Source organism: Dromiciops gliroides, chromosome 4 (assembly GCF_019393635.1).
Source record: "Dromiciops gliroides isolate mDroGli1 chromosome 4, mDroGli1.pri, whole genome shotgun sequence".
In the NCBI taxonomy this organism is placed as follows: domain Eukaryota; kingdom Metazoa; phylum Chordata; class Mammalia; order Microbiotheria; family Microbiotheriidae; genus Dromiciops; species Dromiciops gliroides.
Window position 1 is genome coordinate 345460573 of NC_057864.1, and position 16060 is coordinate 345476632.

The following is a 16060-nucleotide window of genomic DNA, read 5'->3' on the forward strand; positions in this document are numbered from 1 at the left end:
CAACAATTTCAAATAATACCCCTTTTTTTTACTTAGTATACAATTACTTTTTTGAAAAATCTGAACATATTTAAATAAAAGTTAAAGCACAACACAATCTCAAAGACAACTTTTACAAATGTTCCCCTCTTTTTTTTTTTTTGGAATATGCTTATCAAAAATAATACTTCTAGAATCAATTTACACTTGCCATGGCAAACAATTTGCCAGGGAAATGCTTTAAAGAGTTTGATCAAATAATCAGTTGAGAAAAAAAATAACAAAAACAAACAACTCAGAATATGGGAGCACAATACTCCTAGAATTAACATTGTATTATGAAATCAAAACCATGTTTCAAAATTAGATAGATGAATGAATAGAAGAAAATACACGTGGAATAATAAAAGACAATGAAATTCAAACTAGGGAAATCTAAATGAATATGAACTTAATATTAATAAGAGTATTACAAAATATAAACTTGATCGCATGACTATAAAAAGCTTTTACAAATATTCTCCTTGTTTTAGAAACTAAGTATAAGACACAATCTCAAAAGCATTAAAATCTCTATGAAAATAAGCCTATACCATTAATTCCAAAATGTATATGTAATAGCATAGAAATCCTATGTAACCTCTGAACTGACATTAATAATCTGAGTGAATTCAGAACACTCTTGATTCCGATATCTAAAATCCCCAATACTCATATCAGTACCTTGCTGCTTACTTCTACATTTCTGTACAATATATACCCTTCCATGGCAAAAGAAGCGGAGTCTTGAACTATGGTGATGATTGTCATTCTTATTCAGCTTAAGTTTTTCTTCTTTAACCCCTCTATATTGTCTGTCAGTCTTTTCACCATACAAATGCTTTATAAGATTACTAATTAAAGACAAAAGCAGGTTAGCAAAATTATGAACAAAACGAGTATATCTGGAATTTAAAGGGTTTTCTAAGGTTGTCTCAGAAGCACAGCCAGGCTGGGGAACGGCTGAGCCTGAAGCTGCAAATGTAGTTAGAGAAAGTTGAGCATGCGCATCAAATCTCTGGACTTCCCAGGACGGGGAAGCAATGGGCTTGGCCATGGGAGGAGTAGAGGGTGGGGTTTGGAGAGGAGGGGAGGGACCAGGGCAATTTGAATAAGACTTGATTTTGAACTCAGGCCTGGATTCCTCTTCCCCCACTTTGCCTCCAGGCACTACGGGATTAAAAGCTTCTAGAGGGTGGGTCATTGCCTCCAGGAATGCAAAATTAGAGCAACAATTAGTGTTAGAACTGGGAAAAACTGCAGGAATCTCTTCAGGTTTCTCTGAAAAAGCATGGTTGGGAGAGGGAGAGATATTTCCTTGTGTGAGTAAGTTGCTGGCTCTTTTAACAAAAATAAAAAGAAAAATAGAAAATCCACAAAAACAAAGCATTAACATGATCTTATCTCCCATTTGTCTGGTTAAACAGACTAAACTCAAAAATAGGGTAATTAGGGAGTTTGAAAGGTCCATTTGAAAAAAATTTAAAGGGAAAACACCAGGCAATTCAGCAGTACTCAAGATTTAAAGGGTTAGGGTAGGGGAAATTTCTTACCCAACCGAAAGATCAGAAGTGAGGTTCAGCTTTCCTCTTCGTGGTCAGCCATCTGTTAAGGGCTAAAATTCTAGCTAAACTGTCTAAACTATTTAATGAGTGGTCGCCAATAAATTATAAGCTTCAGCAAGAGTTAGGCTTTTAAGCATTTATTAAGGAGAATAAGAATTTGGTAAAGAGAAAGAAAGGCCTAGATTCCTATCTATTAAAGGGAGAGCACATTTCTAGCTCCACTCTCCGCCAGAGTCCAAAAGGAAGAGCCTCTCCGTCTCCTCCTTCCTCCTCCCACTAGTCCGCCTCACTTCCTGATACCAAAGACTCCTGGTCTTGCCCTCAAAGACCTTCGCTTCATGGGCAGAACTCTTCTACAGTTAGTATCCAGCAGGTGGCGTTATTCCAATCGTTACAGTATCCCTTCGTGGTCGCCATCTGTTAAGGGCTAAAATTCTAGCTAAACTGTCTAAACTATTTAATGAGTGGTCGCCAATAAATTATAAGCTTTAGCAAGAGTTAGGCTTTTAAGCATTTATTAAGGAGAATAAGAATTTGGTAAAGAGAAAGAAAGGCCTAGATTCCTATCTATTAAAGGGAGAGCACATTTCTAGCTCCACTCTCCGCCAGAGTCCAAAAGGAAGAGCCTCTCCGTCTCCTCCTTCCTCCTCCCACTAGTCCGCCTCACTTCCTGATACCAAAGACTCCTGGTCTTGCCCTCAAAGACCTTCGCTTCATGGGCAGAACTCTTCTACAGTTAGTATCCAGCAGGTGGCGTTATTCCAATCGTTACACCTCAAACACTTACTAGCTGTGTGATCCTGACCAAATCACTTAATCTCTATTTGACTCAGTTTCTATACCCCTATAAATGGGGATTACAATAACATCTACTTCCCAGAGTTGTGAGAATCAAATGAGATAACACTTATAAAATCTTTTACAAACCTTAAAGTACTATTAAAATCCTAGCTATTATTGTTGTTGTTTAGAGTTAGTTTGTTTTTTTTTTTAATCAATTAACATTTATTAAGATCTTTTGTTGTAGTTCTTTTTGTTGTTCAGTCACGTCAGTCATGCCCAACTCTTCTTGACCCTATTTAGAGTTCTCTTGGCAAAGATACTGTAGTGGTTTGCCATTTTCTACTCCAGCTCATTTAAGAGATGAGGAAAATGAAGCAAATTGGGTTAAATGACTCACCCAGGGTCATTCAAATAGTATCTGAAGCTGGATTTGAGCTCAGGTCTTCCTGATTCCAGGCCCTGTTCTCTATCTGCTGTTCCACCTAGTTGTCCTATTAAGATCTTACTATGGGGCAGCTAGGTGGCGCAGTGGATAGAGCACTGGCCCTGGATTCAGAAGGACCTGAGTTCAAATTCAGCCTCAGACACTTGACACTTACTAGCTTTGTGACCCTGGGCAAGTCACTTAACCCCAATTGCCTCACCAAGAAAAGAAAAATCTTACCATATGCCAAACACTGGGAATACAAAGAAAAGCAAAAATAGTTCCTGCCTTCAAAGAGATTACAATCTAATGGGACAGATAACATGCAAACAGGAATGTATAAAAAAGCTATATACAGGATAAATTGGAGGTAATCTCAGAGGGAAAATGCTAGAATATAATTCTTATCATCATTTTACACATAAAGAAACTCAGGTTTGGGGGCAGCTAGGTGGCACAGTAGATAAAACACCGGCCCTGGATTCAGGAGGACCTGAGTTCAAATCTGGCCTCAGACACTTGACATTTACTAGCTGTGTGACCCTGGGCAAGTCACTTAACCCCCATTGCCCCACAAAAAAAAAAGAAAGAAAGAAAGAAGAAACTCAAGTTCTAAGAGATTAAGTGATTTGCTATGTAACTAGTGTCAAAGGTAGGAGAAGTGACTAGGTCTTATTCATTCTACTTCCTGTACTAGCTTAATGTATTCATTCATTCAATAAGCATTTTATTAAGCCTTGTGCAAGGTAATATAGTAAGCCATGAGGAGTCAGGTAAATTTGAGTTGTTCTAACTGACACATACTGGCCCCGTGACCCTGGACAAGTAGTTTAACTTCTCAATGCCCATAGGCTACTCTCTAAGACTTTATACTTCAGAGAAAGTGCCCAACTACATTGATAGAGGTTGTTTATTCACCTGAGAGTTCCCTAGACCAATTCTGTCCTTATTGCTTATCCAAGAACTGTCATAGCCAGGGAATTCATCATCTAACTAAGGGGGAGACAGGGAAGTGGGAAGGGGAGAGATTGAAAAAGCTTTAGTGAATCAGTTAGTCAATAAACAATGAGTGACTACTATGTGCCCAGTACTAAGAAGTTAGAAAAAAGTAAAGTATATGTATAAAAATTTAAAACAATTAAAAACAATTTAAATTTTTTTTAATTAAAAAAATTTTTTTAAATATGTATATTCACCATGTTCCCTTGCCAGCATGGAGATGAAGTATTTGGATTCCCTAAGAATTGTATCCTGGCATCAAGACAATAATGGGAACAATAGTCCTAGAATTCTGGACATGAATCAATACTGTTCATAATAATAGCTGGACACACCAATGAATATAAACAGAAATCATCTGCTAACTCTTAGTGCTGTCTAGACACAATGTGCTCTTGATTAACTCATAGCTCACACCTCCTCAAGAACTCTTGCAAGGATGGAGAATGGATACAGGTTCTATATCTATGAAATATAAACAACACATTCAATAGTCTATCAGGAGACATCATCTGCCATCATATTCACAGAGTACACTTACTTTGTGCACTTTGATCTTGGGGAAGCAGCAAAAATAAAGAAGTCATGGGCCCTTGGCCTCCTAGATCTTGCAATCTATTGGGGGAGATGATATACAAAAAATGACTATCAATGTGATTAGTATATAAGTAAATTTTTGTTTGCTGTTGCTATAGTAAGGATTACTTTTGGCCAAGGGTCAGAGGCACTTGGGAAGGGGTGTGGAGTCAGGAAAAGCTCAAGCAGAAGGTGACACTTGAGCTGGGCCTTAAAGTATAGGTAGAATTTAATAATGGGCAGCTAGGAGACGCAATGGATAGATTGCCAGGCCTGGAGTCAGGAAGACTCACCTTCCTGAGTTCAAATCTGGCCACAAACAGTTACTAGCTGTGTGACCCTGGACAAGTCACTTAACCCTGTTTGCCTCAGTTTCCTCATCTGTAAAATGAGCTGGGGAAGTAAATGGCAAATTATTCCAGTATCTTGGCCAAGAAAACCCCAAATAGGGTTGCAAAGAATTGGACACAACTGAAAAATGACTAAATAACAACAAAAACAAAAATGGAAGGTGTATAAGAATGGGAGACACTTGAGGCAGGGAGACAAACCAGCAGGCTATTTTAATAGTCCAGGCGTAAAATGATAGCCCTTATAATTCCATAGCATTCTATTGGGGGGGGGCAGGCGGGGCAATGAGGGTTAAGTGACTTGCCCAGGGTCACACGGCTAGTAAGTGTCAAGTATCTGAGGCCAAATTTGAACTCAGGTCCTCCCGAATCCAGAGCTGGTGCTTTATCCACTGCGCCACCTAGCTGCCCCTTACAGCATTCTATTTTCATGGCTACACACACATGCATGCTTTTGCACACCCACACACCATTTACATCTCTATAGTCATTGTGTATGTTGTTTTCTTGATTCTATTCACTTTGTGTCCATTCATATGTATCTACTCCTCCCCCTGACCCCCACCCCACCCCTGCCAAAAAGAGAAAATTCCTACTCTCAAGGATCTTATATTTTATCAAGTTTATGTTTTAATGACCAGCTTAAAAACTACACAAATCTGTCTTTCTACTATTTTAAAATAGATATAGAGATTTAAACATATTTTTTTTTAATGCGATAAGGAAACACTATCAGTCTCCCCTGCCTCCCCAAGCAAAACCTCAGAATTAGGAGCAACTACTGAGGTAGGCCTCGCCTACCTGAAACCGGCTAGTTTCTGGCACTTCCCAAGAGTTCAGTGTCTTTGCCAATAAAACTGCATGTATTCAAATATTACTGCTATGCATTTACATGCTTGACTTCTTTTTACTTCCACCTTAAGTAAAAAGAGTTCCATTCAATATATTCTTCAGTGTGAAGGCATCCATGATCAAAATGTCTCTGAGCATAATGGATTAATTTACTTTGATATTTTGAAGGATCTGTGGGTTCCATTAGTGTGCATATTTTGTCTACCAGTATAGATAACAACCCTTCCTGACCTACTCATCCTGTGCATGGCTTTTCAAAACCCTTCCATAAAGCAGGTACCAAAAGCACTAAAGAGTTTCTCTTTGGTCTCTTCGTCTGCCCGTTTATTGACTCATTCTTTCTACATGCATGACTGGTCAATGATATCTTCAATGATATGACCTCAATGATATCTCCTGCTTTGGAATAACAGGCATCCTCATAAAAAGACTAAGGAAGATAGCAGAAAGCACCAGATTTGGAGTCAGAGGAATTGGTTTTAAGTCAGGTTCTGCTATGTAAATATGTGTGACCTTGGATAAATCATTTGACCTCTCTCAGCCTCAGTTTCTTCATTTGTAAACTGAGGGAGATGGCATACTTATCTTTTGAGGGGGACAGCTAGATGACATAGAGAGGATAGAGTACTGAGCCTGAAGTCAGGAAGACTCCAGCCTCAGATACTTACTAGCTGTGTGACAGTGGAAGAGTCATTTAACCCTGTTTGCCTCACTTCCCTCATCTGTAAAATGAGTTAGAGAAGGAAATGAAAAACCGCTCCAATATTTTTGCCAAGGAAATCCCAGAATAGGAACACATAGAATCAGATACAATTAAAAGACTAAACAACAAGGGGCAGGACAGAGCCAGGGGTAGGATGGGGCAAATCAATAACCTATAATCTAAAAAAGGAAAGGACACTTTTACAAATTTCCCTATTCCTGTTGAGGGCACCACCATCCTTTCAGTCTTGAAGGTTCACAGCCTTGGTATTCATATTCAATCTATTGTATATCTTATATAATTTCTGCATTTACCTTATCTCTTAGATAAGTCCTCTCTGCTCTCATAATCATCATCACCTTAGTTCAGACACTCATCATCTGTGACCCAGACTACTGCAACAGCCTTCTAAAGGCCTCTCTGCCTCAAGTCTCTCTTGGTCCATTATATCCTCCACACAGCTGCCAAAGTGGATTTTTCTAAAGCATAGATCACCCTCAAGATCAGAAAACTCCAATGGCTTCATGTCATCTCCAGAATCAAACATAAAGGCCTCTGTTTGGTATTTGGACACTTTATAACCTGGTCTCTTCCTACCTTTCCAGTCTTCTCTCACTTTATTCCTTTCTACAAACTCATACCTAGCTTTCATATTCCTATTTCACTGCTCCTTGCTATTCCTCATCTGATACTACATCTCTCCCTTCTATGTATTTGCACTGGCTATTCCCCATATCTGGAATGCTCTCCTATCTCACTTCCACCTCTTAATACTCCTATCATCTTTGAAAAAAGAATCATCTCAAATGCCACCCTATGCAGAAGGCTCTTCTTGGTACCCCAAGTCACGTGAACCTTCCTTTCTAAGAGTACTTTAATTTCATTCTGTATCTGTAAATCTATTTTATTCTTATCTATCTCCTATATAGGTGTGTATACCTATATACAAATTTATTTATATGTTGCCTACCACCACCACCCCCAAGTATGTAAGCCCCCAAAGGATAGGGATTGTTTTTGTGCTTAGGTTTTTCTTTGCATCCTCAATAGTAAGCAACAAATGTTTATTGATTAATGATATTGTAGGCACAAGGAATAGTTTACGCAGATGACTGTTTGAGCTTTATCAGAATTATAGCTAGGTGGCAGAGTGGATAGAGTTCTGGGCCTAGAATCAGGAAAACCTGAAGTCAAAACTGGCTTCAGCAATTTGGAACTATACCCAAAGAGCTATAAAACTGTGCATACCCTTTGATTCAGCAATACCACTGCTAGGTTTATATCCCAAAGACATAAAAGGGGAAGGATGGGAGAACCTATTTGTACAAAAATATTTGTAGTGGTTCTTTTTTTGGTAGCCAAAAATTGGAAATCAAATGGATGCTCATCAATTGGGTATGACTGAACAAGCAATGGTATATGATTCTGATGGAAGATTATTATGCTATAAGAAATGACAGGCAGGATGATTTCAGAAAGACCTGGAAAAACTTAAATGAACTGATGCAAAGTGAAGTAAGCAGAACCAGGAGAACATTGTACACAGTAACAGCAATATTGTACAACAGAGAACAGTAAATGACTTGGCTATTCTCAGCAACACAATGATCCAAGACAATCCCAAAGGACTAATGATGAAGTGTATTATCCACCTCCAAAGAAAGAACTGAGATTGTTTGAAGACAGACTGAAGCTTGATGTTTTTCACTTTCTTTCATTCTTTTTCCTTTTTTCAAGTCTTCTTGTACAAAATGACTAATATGAAAATATTTTGCATAATTGCACATATATAAACCTATATTTCATTGCTTATCATCTCAGGGAGGGGAGAGGAAAGGGAAAGAGGGAGGGAAGGATAGAATTTGGAACTTACAATTTTAAAAAGAATATTTTTAAATTGTTTTAACATGTAACTGGGGGGGGAGGGAATCAAATATATAAAAACTGGCCTCAAACACTAGTTGTGTGATGCCAGACCAATCATTTAACTATGTTTGCCTTAGTGATCTGTAAAATTCAGATTGAAAGAAAGATGTCTGTAGTACCAGATGTCATGTGCCACTCAGAGTGGGGCCCAGTAAAGACACAGGGGTGAGGAGTGAGGAAGTTTTCCTCAGCATGTATCTAGGAGTTAACAGGGAATAAGTAGGATGAAGGAAGAACTTCTGACTACAATGGGCTATCATGAGTCTTGTATGTGTCTCAGGAAACCTTATATGTAATCCTGTACATTTATGGTATGTTAAAGCTAGAGGGAACTTCATGGATCATCAAATCCAGGTCCTTCCTGTTATAGAAGAGGATTCACAGGGCAGCTAGGTGGCATAGTGGATTGAAGCTCAAGCCCTGGAGTCAGGATGACCTGAGGTAAAATCTGATCTCAGACACTTAATAGCTGTGTGACCCTGGACAATTTACTTAGCCCCAAATGCCTACCAAAAAAGCCCCCAAACCCCTTCCCCAATCCTAAAGATTCACAGAAAAAAAAAAATTACTTACTCAAGGGGATATGGGTTCCAACAACTTAAGTAGAATTTGAATCTGGGGCTTTTGCCTTTTGAGTTCTCAGCCTTTTTAATTTCCTGGTATGTCTTGGATAAAACTTTACCTCTCTGGGCCTCAATTAATACATCTGTCAAATGAGGGTATTAGATTTCTAAAGCCCTTTTTAGTACTAATGATGTATGGAAATAATCAGACTTCTACCCACTATAGTAGATAGAACATGGAGCCTGGAAGTCAGAAAACTTAGCTTCCTGAATTTTCAAGGTGGATAATTCTGATTTTATTATTGTTCAGTCTTCAGTCAAATCCAACTCTTCTTGACCCCATTTGGGGTTTTCTTGGCAGACATACTGGAATGTTTCGCCATTTCCTTCTCCAAGTCATTTTACAAGTGAGGAACTAAGGCAAACAGAGTTAAGTGACTTGCCCAGGGTCACACAGCTATTAAGTGTCTAAGGCCAGATTTACTCAGGAAGATGAGTCTTCCACACTCTAAGTCCCATGCTCTATCTACTGTGCCACTTAGCTGCCCAATAGTAGTAATAATAGCTAATGTTTGTATAGCATTTTAAGGTTTGAAAAGTGCTTTATGAATATCATTATATCATTTGATCCTCAAAACAACCCTGGGAGGTAGGTGCTATCCCCTTTTTACAGATAAACTGAGGCAGAGGTTAAATGCCCAGGGTCACAGAGCTAGTGTTTAAGGCAGGATTTGAACTGAGATCTTTCTGACTTCTAGTTCAAAGCTCTAGCCACCATACCATTCAGGTTCTGTGTGTTTCTGTCTGTGTCTATGTCTGTGTATTAAGGCATGAAACAATCATATTTATAGTATAGTAGACATGTTCAAATTTACCATAACTGGATAAGTAAATTCAATCCTGTATGCCATTTTTCCCTACTCCATTTAGAGAGGACAACTGTCTCTTCCAAATTGCTCTTTCTGTCCCTAATACTTTTAAGACATCACAGAAGATGAGATTCACTGCTGACAAGGCTCAGTCAGTGATGCCAAGGCCCTATAAACTGCTACTATTGAAAATGCTGCCTAAGTGTTCATTGAGTAAAACACAGTCCCTGCATTTAGCTGGGGCTAAATTTAGCTTTCTGATGCAAATGAAGGCGGTAGGAGCTTTTAGACTTAGAACTGGTTTTTAATCTTAATGCCAAAGAAATGTATTTTATTTACCCCATACAAGAGAGGATATTTGTTCCCATGTGCGACTTTTTCTAGTAGTAAAACAGAAGCCTTTCTTGCATGCTGACAGGACCAATAGGGAGCTAAATGGAAGGAATTATAATATTTTATACAAACCCTCATTTTAAACTTCAAAGTCATCATGTCTCATATCTTATTCATATGGTATTCCCTCTCTTACTGAGGTCATTTTAAAAAAAAATAGCTCTGGCACTAAGCCAAGTAAATGCTATTTTGGAAAATAGTTTTTATGCAAAGAACTTGTAAGAACTTTGTAAGCTACTTTAAAGGAGGGTTTTTTCCCCCCACCCCTTTGGAATTCTGGTGAAACATATAGACAACCCCCTTCTAATAAAACAAATAGCATTACAAAGGAAATCAACTATATTGAAATAGTTATCAAAATATTTTTCAACAAGACCACAGACCCCAAATAAAGAATCCTTGCTTTACAGCTCTTTGTGGTGGCTAAGAATTGGAAATCAGGGGGCAACAAGCTGGCATAGTGGATAAAGCACTGGCCTTGGATTCAGGAGGACCTGAGTTCAAATCCAGCCTTAGAAACTTGACACTTACTAGCTGTGTGACCCTGGGCCAAGTCACTTAACCCTCATTGCCCTGAAAAAAAAAAAGAATGTCCATCAATTGGGGAATGGCTATACAAGCTGTGGTATATGATTGTAATGGATTATTGTGCTAAAAGAAGACAAGCAGGATAAGTTCAGAAAATCCTGGAAAGACTTACATGAATTGATGCATAGTGAAGTGAACAGTAGCAGGAGAACGTTGTATGCAGTAAACAAACAATAAAGAGCTGTGAATGACTTGACTATTCTCAGCAATACAGTGAGCTAAGACAATCCCAAATGACTAATGATGAAGCTTACTATCTGTCTCCAAAGAAAGAACCAATATTGGTTGTTGGGATTTTTTTTGGTTGGTTGGTTGGTTTTTTGGGGGGGGAGGGTTTTTAAGGTAATGAGGGTTAAGTGATTTGCCCAGGATCACACAGCTACTAAATGTCAAGTGTCTGAGGCTGGATTTGAATTCAGGTCTTCCTGAATCCAGGGCCAGTACTTTATCCACTGTACCACCTAGCTGCCCCCACCAATATTGTTTTGTTGGGGGTTTTGGGGGGGGGAGGTTTGTGAAGCAACTGGGGTTAACTTGCCTAGGGTCACACAGCTAGTAAGTGTTAAGTGTCTGAGGCTGGATCTGAACTCAGGTTCTTCTGAGGACCAGTGCTCTATCCACTGTGCCACCTAGCTGCCCCCAATATTGTTTTAATACAGACTGAAGAATGTTATTTTCACTGTCTTTCTTTTATTTTTTTCTTTTATGTGAATCTTCTTGTACAAAATGACTAATATGGAAATATTTTACATAACTGAACATGCATAACCTATATCTGATTGTTTATCTTCTCAGGGAGGGGAAGAAGGGAAGGAGGGATAGAATTTGAAACCCAAAACTTTAAATAAAAACATAAAAATAAATAAAAAATACTTTAGGGAGTATCAAAGTCTGATATAATGTAAACTCCCGGGAAAGGATTATTTTAATTTTGCATTTGTGGGCACTTAAATAGGTATGTATAGGGCAGTGCTGGGTAGAAAGACACATCCTAAAATGAATATTACCACTAGCCCTTCCCTCAGGGTGAGGAGATAATAGTCTTCTAAATAGAATTGGGGATGGAGGGTGAATATCAATTGATAGACATTCATTAACTGGCCTAAGGTATATGCACACCTATAGGATAAATGCTGATAGTGACACTATCCAGTCTATGTTGACAATCAATATAGTCAAACCATCATTCAATTCTAGAAGGAAAAATAGTTGGACTGATTTTTTTTTTGTTTGTCTATTATCTCCCCGAATCTGTCTTCCTTCTCTCTTTTTTTTTTTTTTGCGGGGCAATGGGGGTTAAGTGACTTGCCCAGGGTCACACAGCTAGTAAGTGTTAAGTGTCTGAGGCCGGATTTGAACTCAGGTACTCCTGCATCCAGGGCCGGCGCTTTAACCACTGTGCCATCTAGCTGCCCCTGTTGGACTGATTTTTAACTGGATTTGCCTCCACTCCAGTCCATTCAGTTGAATTGCAAAAGCATTTATTGGGGACTTATTATGTGCCCGTCCTTGAGTTAGGCACTGGGGATACAAACACATAAGTGAATCTGTCCCAGCCCTCAAGGAACTTCCATTTTACTAGAGAAACAAAATGAAACCAAGATGTGCTAAGGTGAAAAAATACAAAAAATATACAAAATAAATTAAAAAATAGTTTCAGAGGGTGGGAGGAGAGTATTAATAAGGGTGTGGGAAGAGACTCAAGAAAGGCCTCTGACTGGAAGATGCCTTTGAATAGGGTCTTGAAAGGAGTTTGGAGGACTTCCAAGAGGTGCTGAGATTATGCGAGAGAACACTTTAGGAACCAAGGATGTAGGAAATGAAAAATTATGTTCAGGAACTACAAAGGAAGCCAGTGTAGGTATTGGGAGTTCCTGGTAAGGAGCTATCTCTATAATGCAGGTAGTTGCACCTTCTCTGCAATTTATAGTGTTAGGAAATTGCCTAGAACACTGAGAGATTGAATGTCTTGCAGAGAGACTTGTTGCTATTGTTGAGTTATTTCAGTTGTGTCTGATTTTTCCTAACCCTATTTGGGGTTTTCTTGGCAAAGATACTGGAGTGGTTTGTCATTTCCTTCTCCAGCTGATTTTACAGATGAGGAAACTGAGGCAAAAAGGGTTAAGTGACTTGCCCAGGGCTACACAGTGACTGAGGCTAGATTTGAACTCAGGAAGGTGAGGATGATGTAGGAGGCAAAAAAAGGGGTTAACAGAAAAACCTAAGACCCAAGCTATAATTCAGATATAAGCTCTAAAAGGGATTCAGTCCTGATCCAGTGCCACTTATCTCTTTAGGTGTGTCTGTCCTATGGTTTAGTTTCTCAAGGAGAAGGTTCTTTGATTTACCCCAGAAAACTTCTGAGGTACACAGGCCCATTCAAATGAGGTACCCTGGCCCATAACAATAGTAATGTATCACCTTTATCAAATTGCTTGCTGGCCTCAGGAGGAGGGAGAGAAGGAAACTCAAAAATATCTTTACATGTAATTGAGAAAAATTTTAAAAGATAAAAATTAAAATGAATGTTGAAAATTATCTTTACATGTAACTGGAAAGAATAAAATACTATTAAGATAAAAATAAATTAAAATTAAAATATACCATGTGAAAACAAATAATTATATTGTTTTAATTTTCTCTTTTTATTATGAACTGAATCTTCAACAAACGTTTCAATATGTGAAAATGAACAAAAGAGACAACTTCATATGAACATATGAACATATGAACATATGAAGTGATTACAGGTAGAATGTGTGTTTTAAATATATATATAAAATGTAATAAGGCCACAACGACAGCAACAAAAGCCCCATCTGACGTCGCCATCCAAAGCTTTTCTTCTGGGTCTTCAGTTCTGTGGCTACTAAGGAGTAGAGGTTACCATCCCACAAACACATGTCAACATGAGCCCAGACTAGGAGTTATTAAACTTTTGTGTCATACACGTCTCTGGCAATCTGGTGAAACCTACAGACCCCTCCTCAGAATGTTGGGGGGTTTTTTGGTTGTTTGTTTTTGTTTTGGAGGTTTTTTTTGGGGGGGGGGGAATGAGGGTTAAGTGACTTGCCCAGGGTCACACAGGTAGTGTCAAGTATCTGAGGCTGGATTTGAACTCAGGTCCTCCTGAATCCAGGGCTGGTGCTTTATTCACTGTGCCACCTAGCTACCCCCAGAATGTTTTTTAAATGCACAAATTGCTTTTAATAGAATCACATAGGAAATTATTTATATTGAAATATACTTAAGCAAAATGTGTGTGTGTGTGTGTGTGTGTGTGTGTGTATTTAAAGTTCACAGATTCCAGATTAAGAACTCCTGGCCTAGGCAGAGTCAGTATGTACCTAAGTACCCACTCCAGATTTAAACGAGTGCAGATTCAAAGAGAGGAGATGACAAAAGAAATGTATTTTGTGCCATACTCACTTCTCATAGTAGGTCCATGCTGTGAATTATAGTATAAAAAAATCCTTGAGTGGAAGGGAAGAGAAGTGATTTCCAATACTAGCTGTGCTGCTACCTAGTCATGTGACCTTAGACAAGTCATTTATCCTCTTGGCTTTCACTGTTCTCCTTTGCGAAAATGAAGCTACCCGGGGCAGTTAGGTGGCACAGTGGATAGAGTACTAGTCCTAGAGTCAAGAGGACCTGAGTTCAAATCCAGCCTCAGACACTTAACACTTACTAGCTGTGTGACCCTGGGCAAGTCACTTAACCCCCATTGTCCCACAAAAAAACCCCAAAAAACAAACAAAAAAATCAGTACATTGTGAAGGAAAAGAGGTGACATTGACAGAATAGAGCCTTAAAATATTTATCCAGCCTTGATTTAGTTTGTGACCTTTCTAATAATACATGTACTTATATGTACACTGAACAATTGAAAGTCATGAAATATTCAAGGTTCATTTCATTTATAACAGAAGGCTATCACAATATTTACTTCAAGAGGGAGTGGAAAGGTGAAACAGCCAATGCTTCAACATTTCCATTATTAAAATTAGTTTCTCTATTAAATTACCTGAGGGAAAAGTAAATTCACTAATACTATGTATGTATACGTGTGTGTGTGTTTCTGCACATAAAAGCATAGAGAAGATAATCACTTCAGGTCCCTTCCAGGTTTAGAATTTTAACTACTTGATAAAATGATCCTAGATTTAAAGCTGGGAAGGACTTAGAAATCATTGAGAGTCAAACTGAAGCTAAGAGGTTAAATTACCTGCCCAGGGTGATAGTTAGGAAGAGACTTGAACTCATCTTCCTGATTCCAAGCCTAGTACTCTATCTACTGCCACACAATTGTTTATTATCCTTCCAATTTCAGAGGAATCTTTCTAGCATAAGGCTCATGAAGGTACCCTGACATAAGGGCTTTATTGTTTTTTCATTATTTCAGTTGTGGGGACCAATTTTTAATTGGGGAGTGCTAGCTAAGCGGCTTGCCGCAATATTGGGGCAAGGAAGGAGACCGGCAGCCTCCCTCAAAACAGAACAAGATTTATTTTAACAAGAACGAACTTAAAAACAAAACACAAACAGGATCAGTAGGATCAAGGTAAAGTAAATAAAATGGGGAAAGGGAAATTATAATACCTGAAAAAATACCACCGCCCAGGAATCAGCTGAAAATATGCAGCAGAGCTCCTGTCGCTTTCCAACTTCCACCTAGAATGCCCAATTTTCTCCTCCCCCAAACCTAGAAAAAACCCCCACAGCCCCAGCCAATGGGATGGCCACTCTGACAGTCACATGACTGCCCTCACTAGGCTTCCAATCATTATAATTTTGCCAGGCCCATGTAGGCGTTGGCGAGTGGTGATGACTTGAGGTGCCAGAGCCCTGGCAATGGCTACAACTTGTGGGTGGAGCACCATGTGGTTTGCGAAGCCCCAGGCCAGTGAGCACCGAGGCATAAAAACCTCAAATAACAATTAATTCTTTACACAGTTGTCTTTGTAGGGGTATGTCTTGGATAAAACTTTACCTCTCTGGGCCTCAATTAATACATCTGTAAAATGAGGGTATTAGATTTCTAAAGCCCTTTTTAGTACTAATGATGTATAGAAATAATCAGACTTCTACCCACTATAGTAGATAGAACATGGAGCCTGGAAGTCAGAAAACTTAGCTTCCTGAATTTTCAAGGTGGATAATTCTGATTTGGGGTTTTCTTCATGATTCTGTTTCCAGAGGTAAAAGATTTATGACCCCAGATAGGGAAAGGATTGGATCCAATCAATCAATGAATCAATCAATAAATAAACATATATATTAATAACAATTAAGTGCCAGTCATAGTAGTGGGCCAGCACAGGAGATGCAAAGACATAAAAAGTAAAAGGCCCCTGACCTCAAGGAGTTTACATTTTATTGGGGAGACAAAACAGGTACATAATATATATATATATATATATATGGATAGATACCAAATAATTCATAATCCCA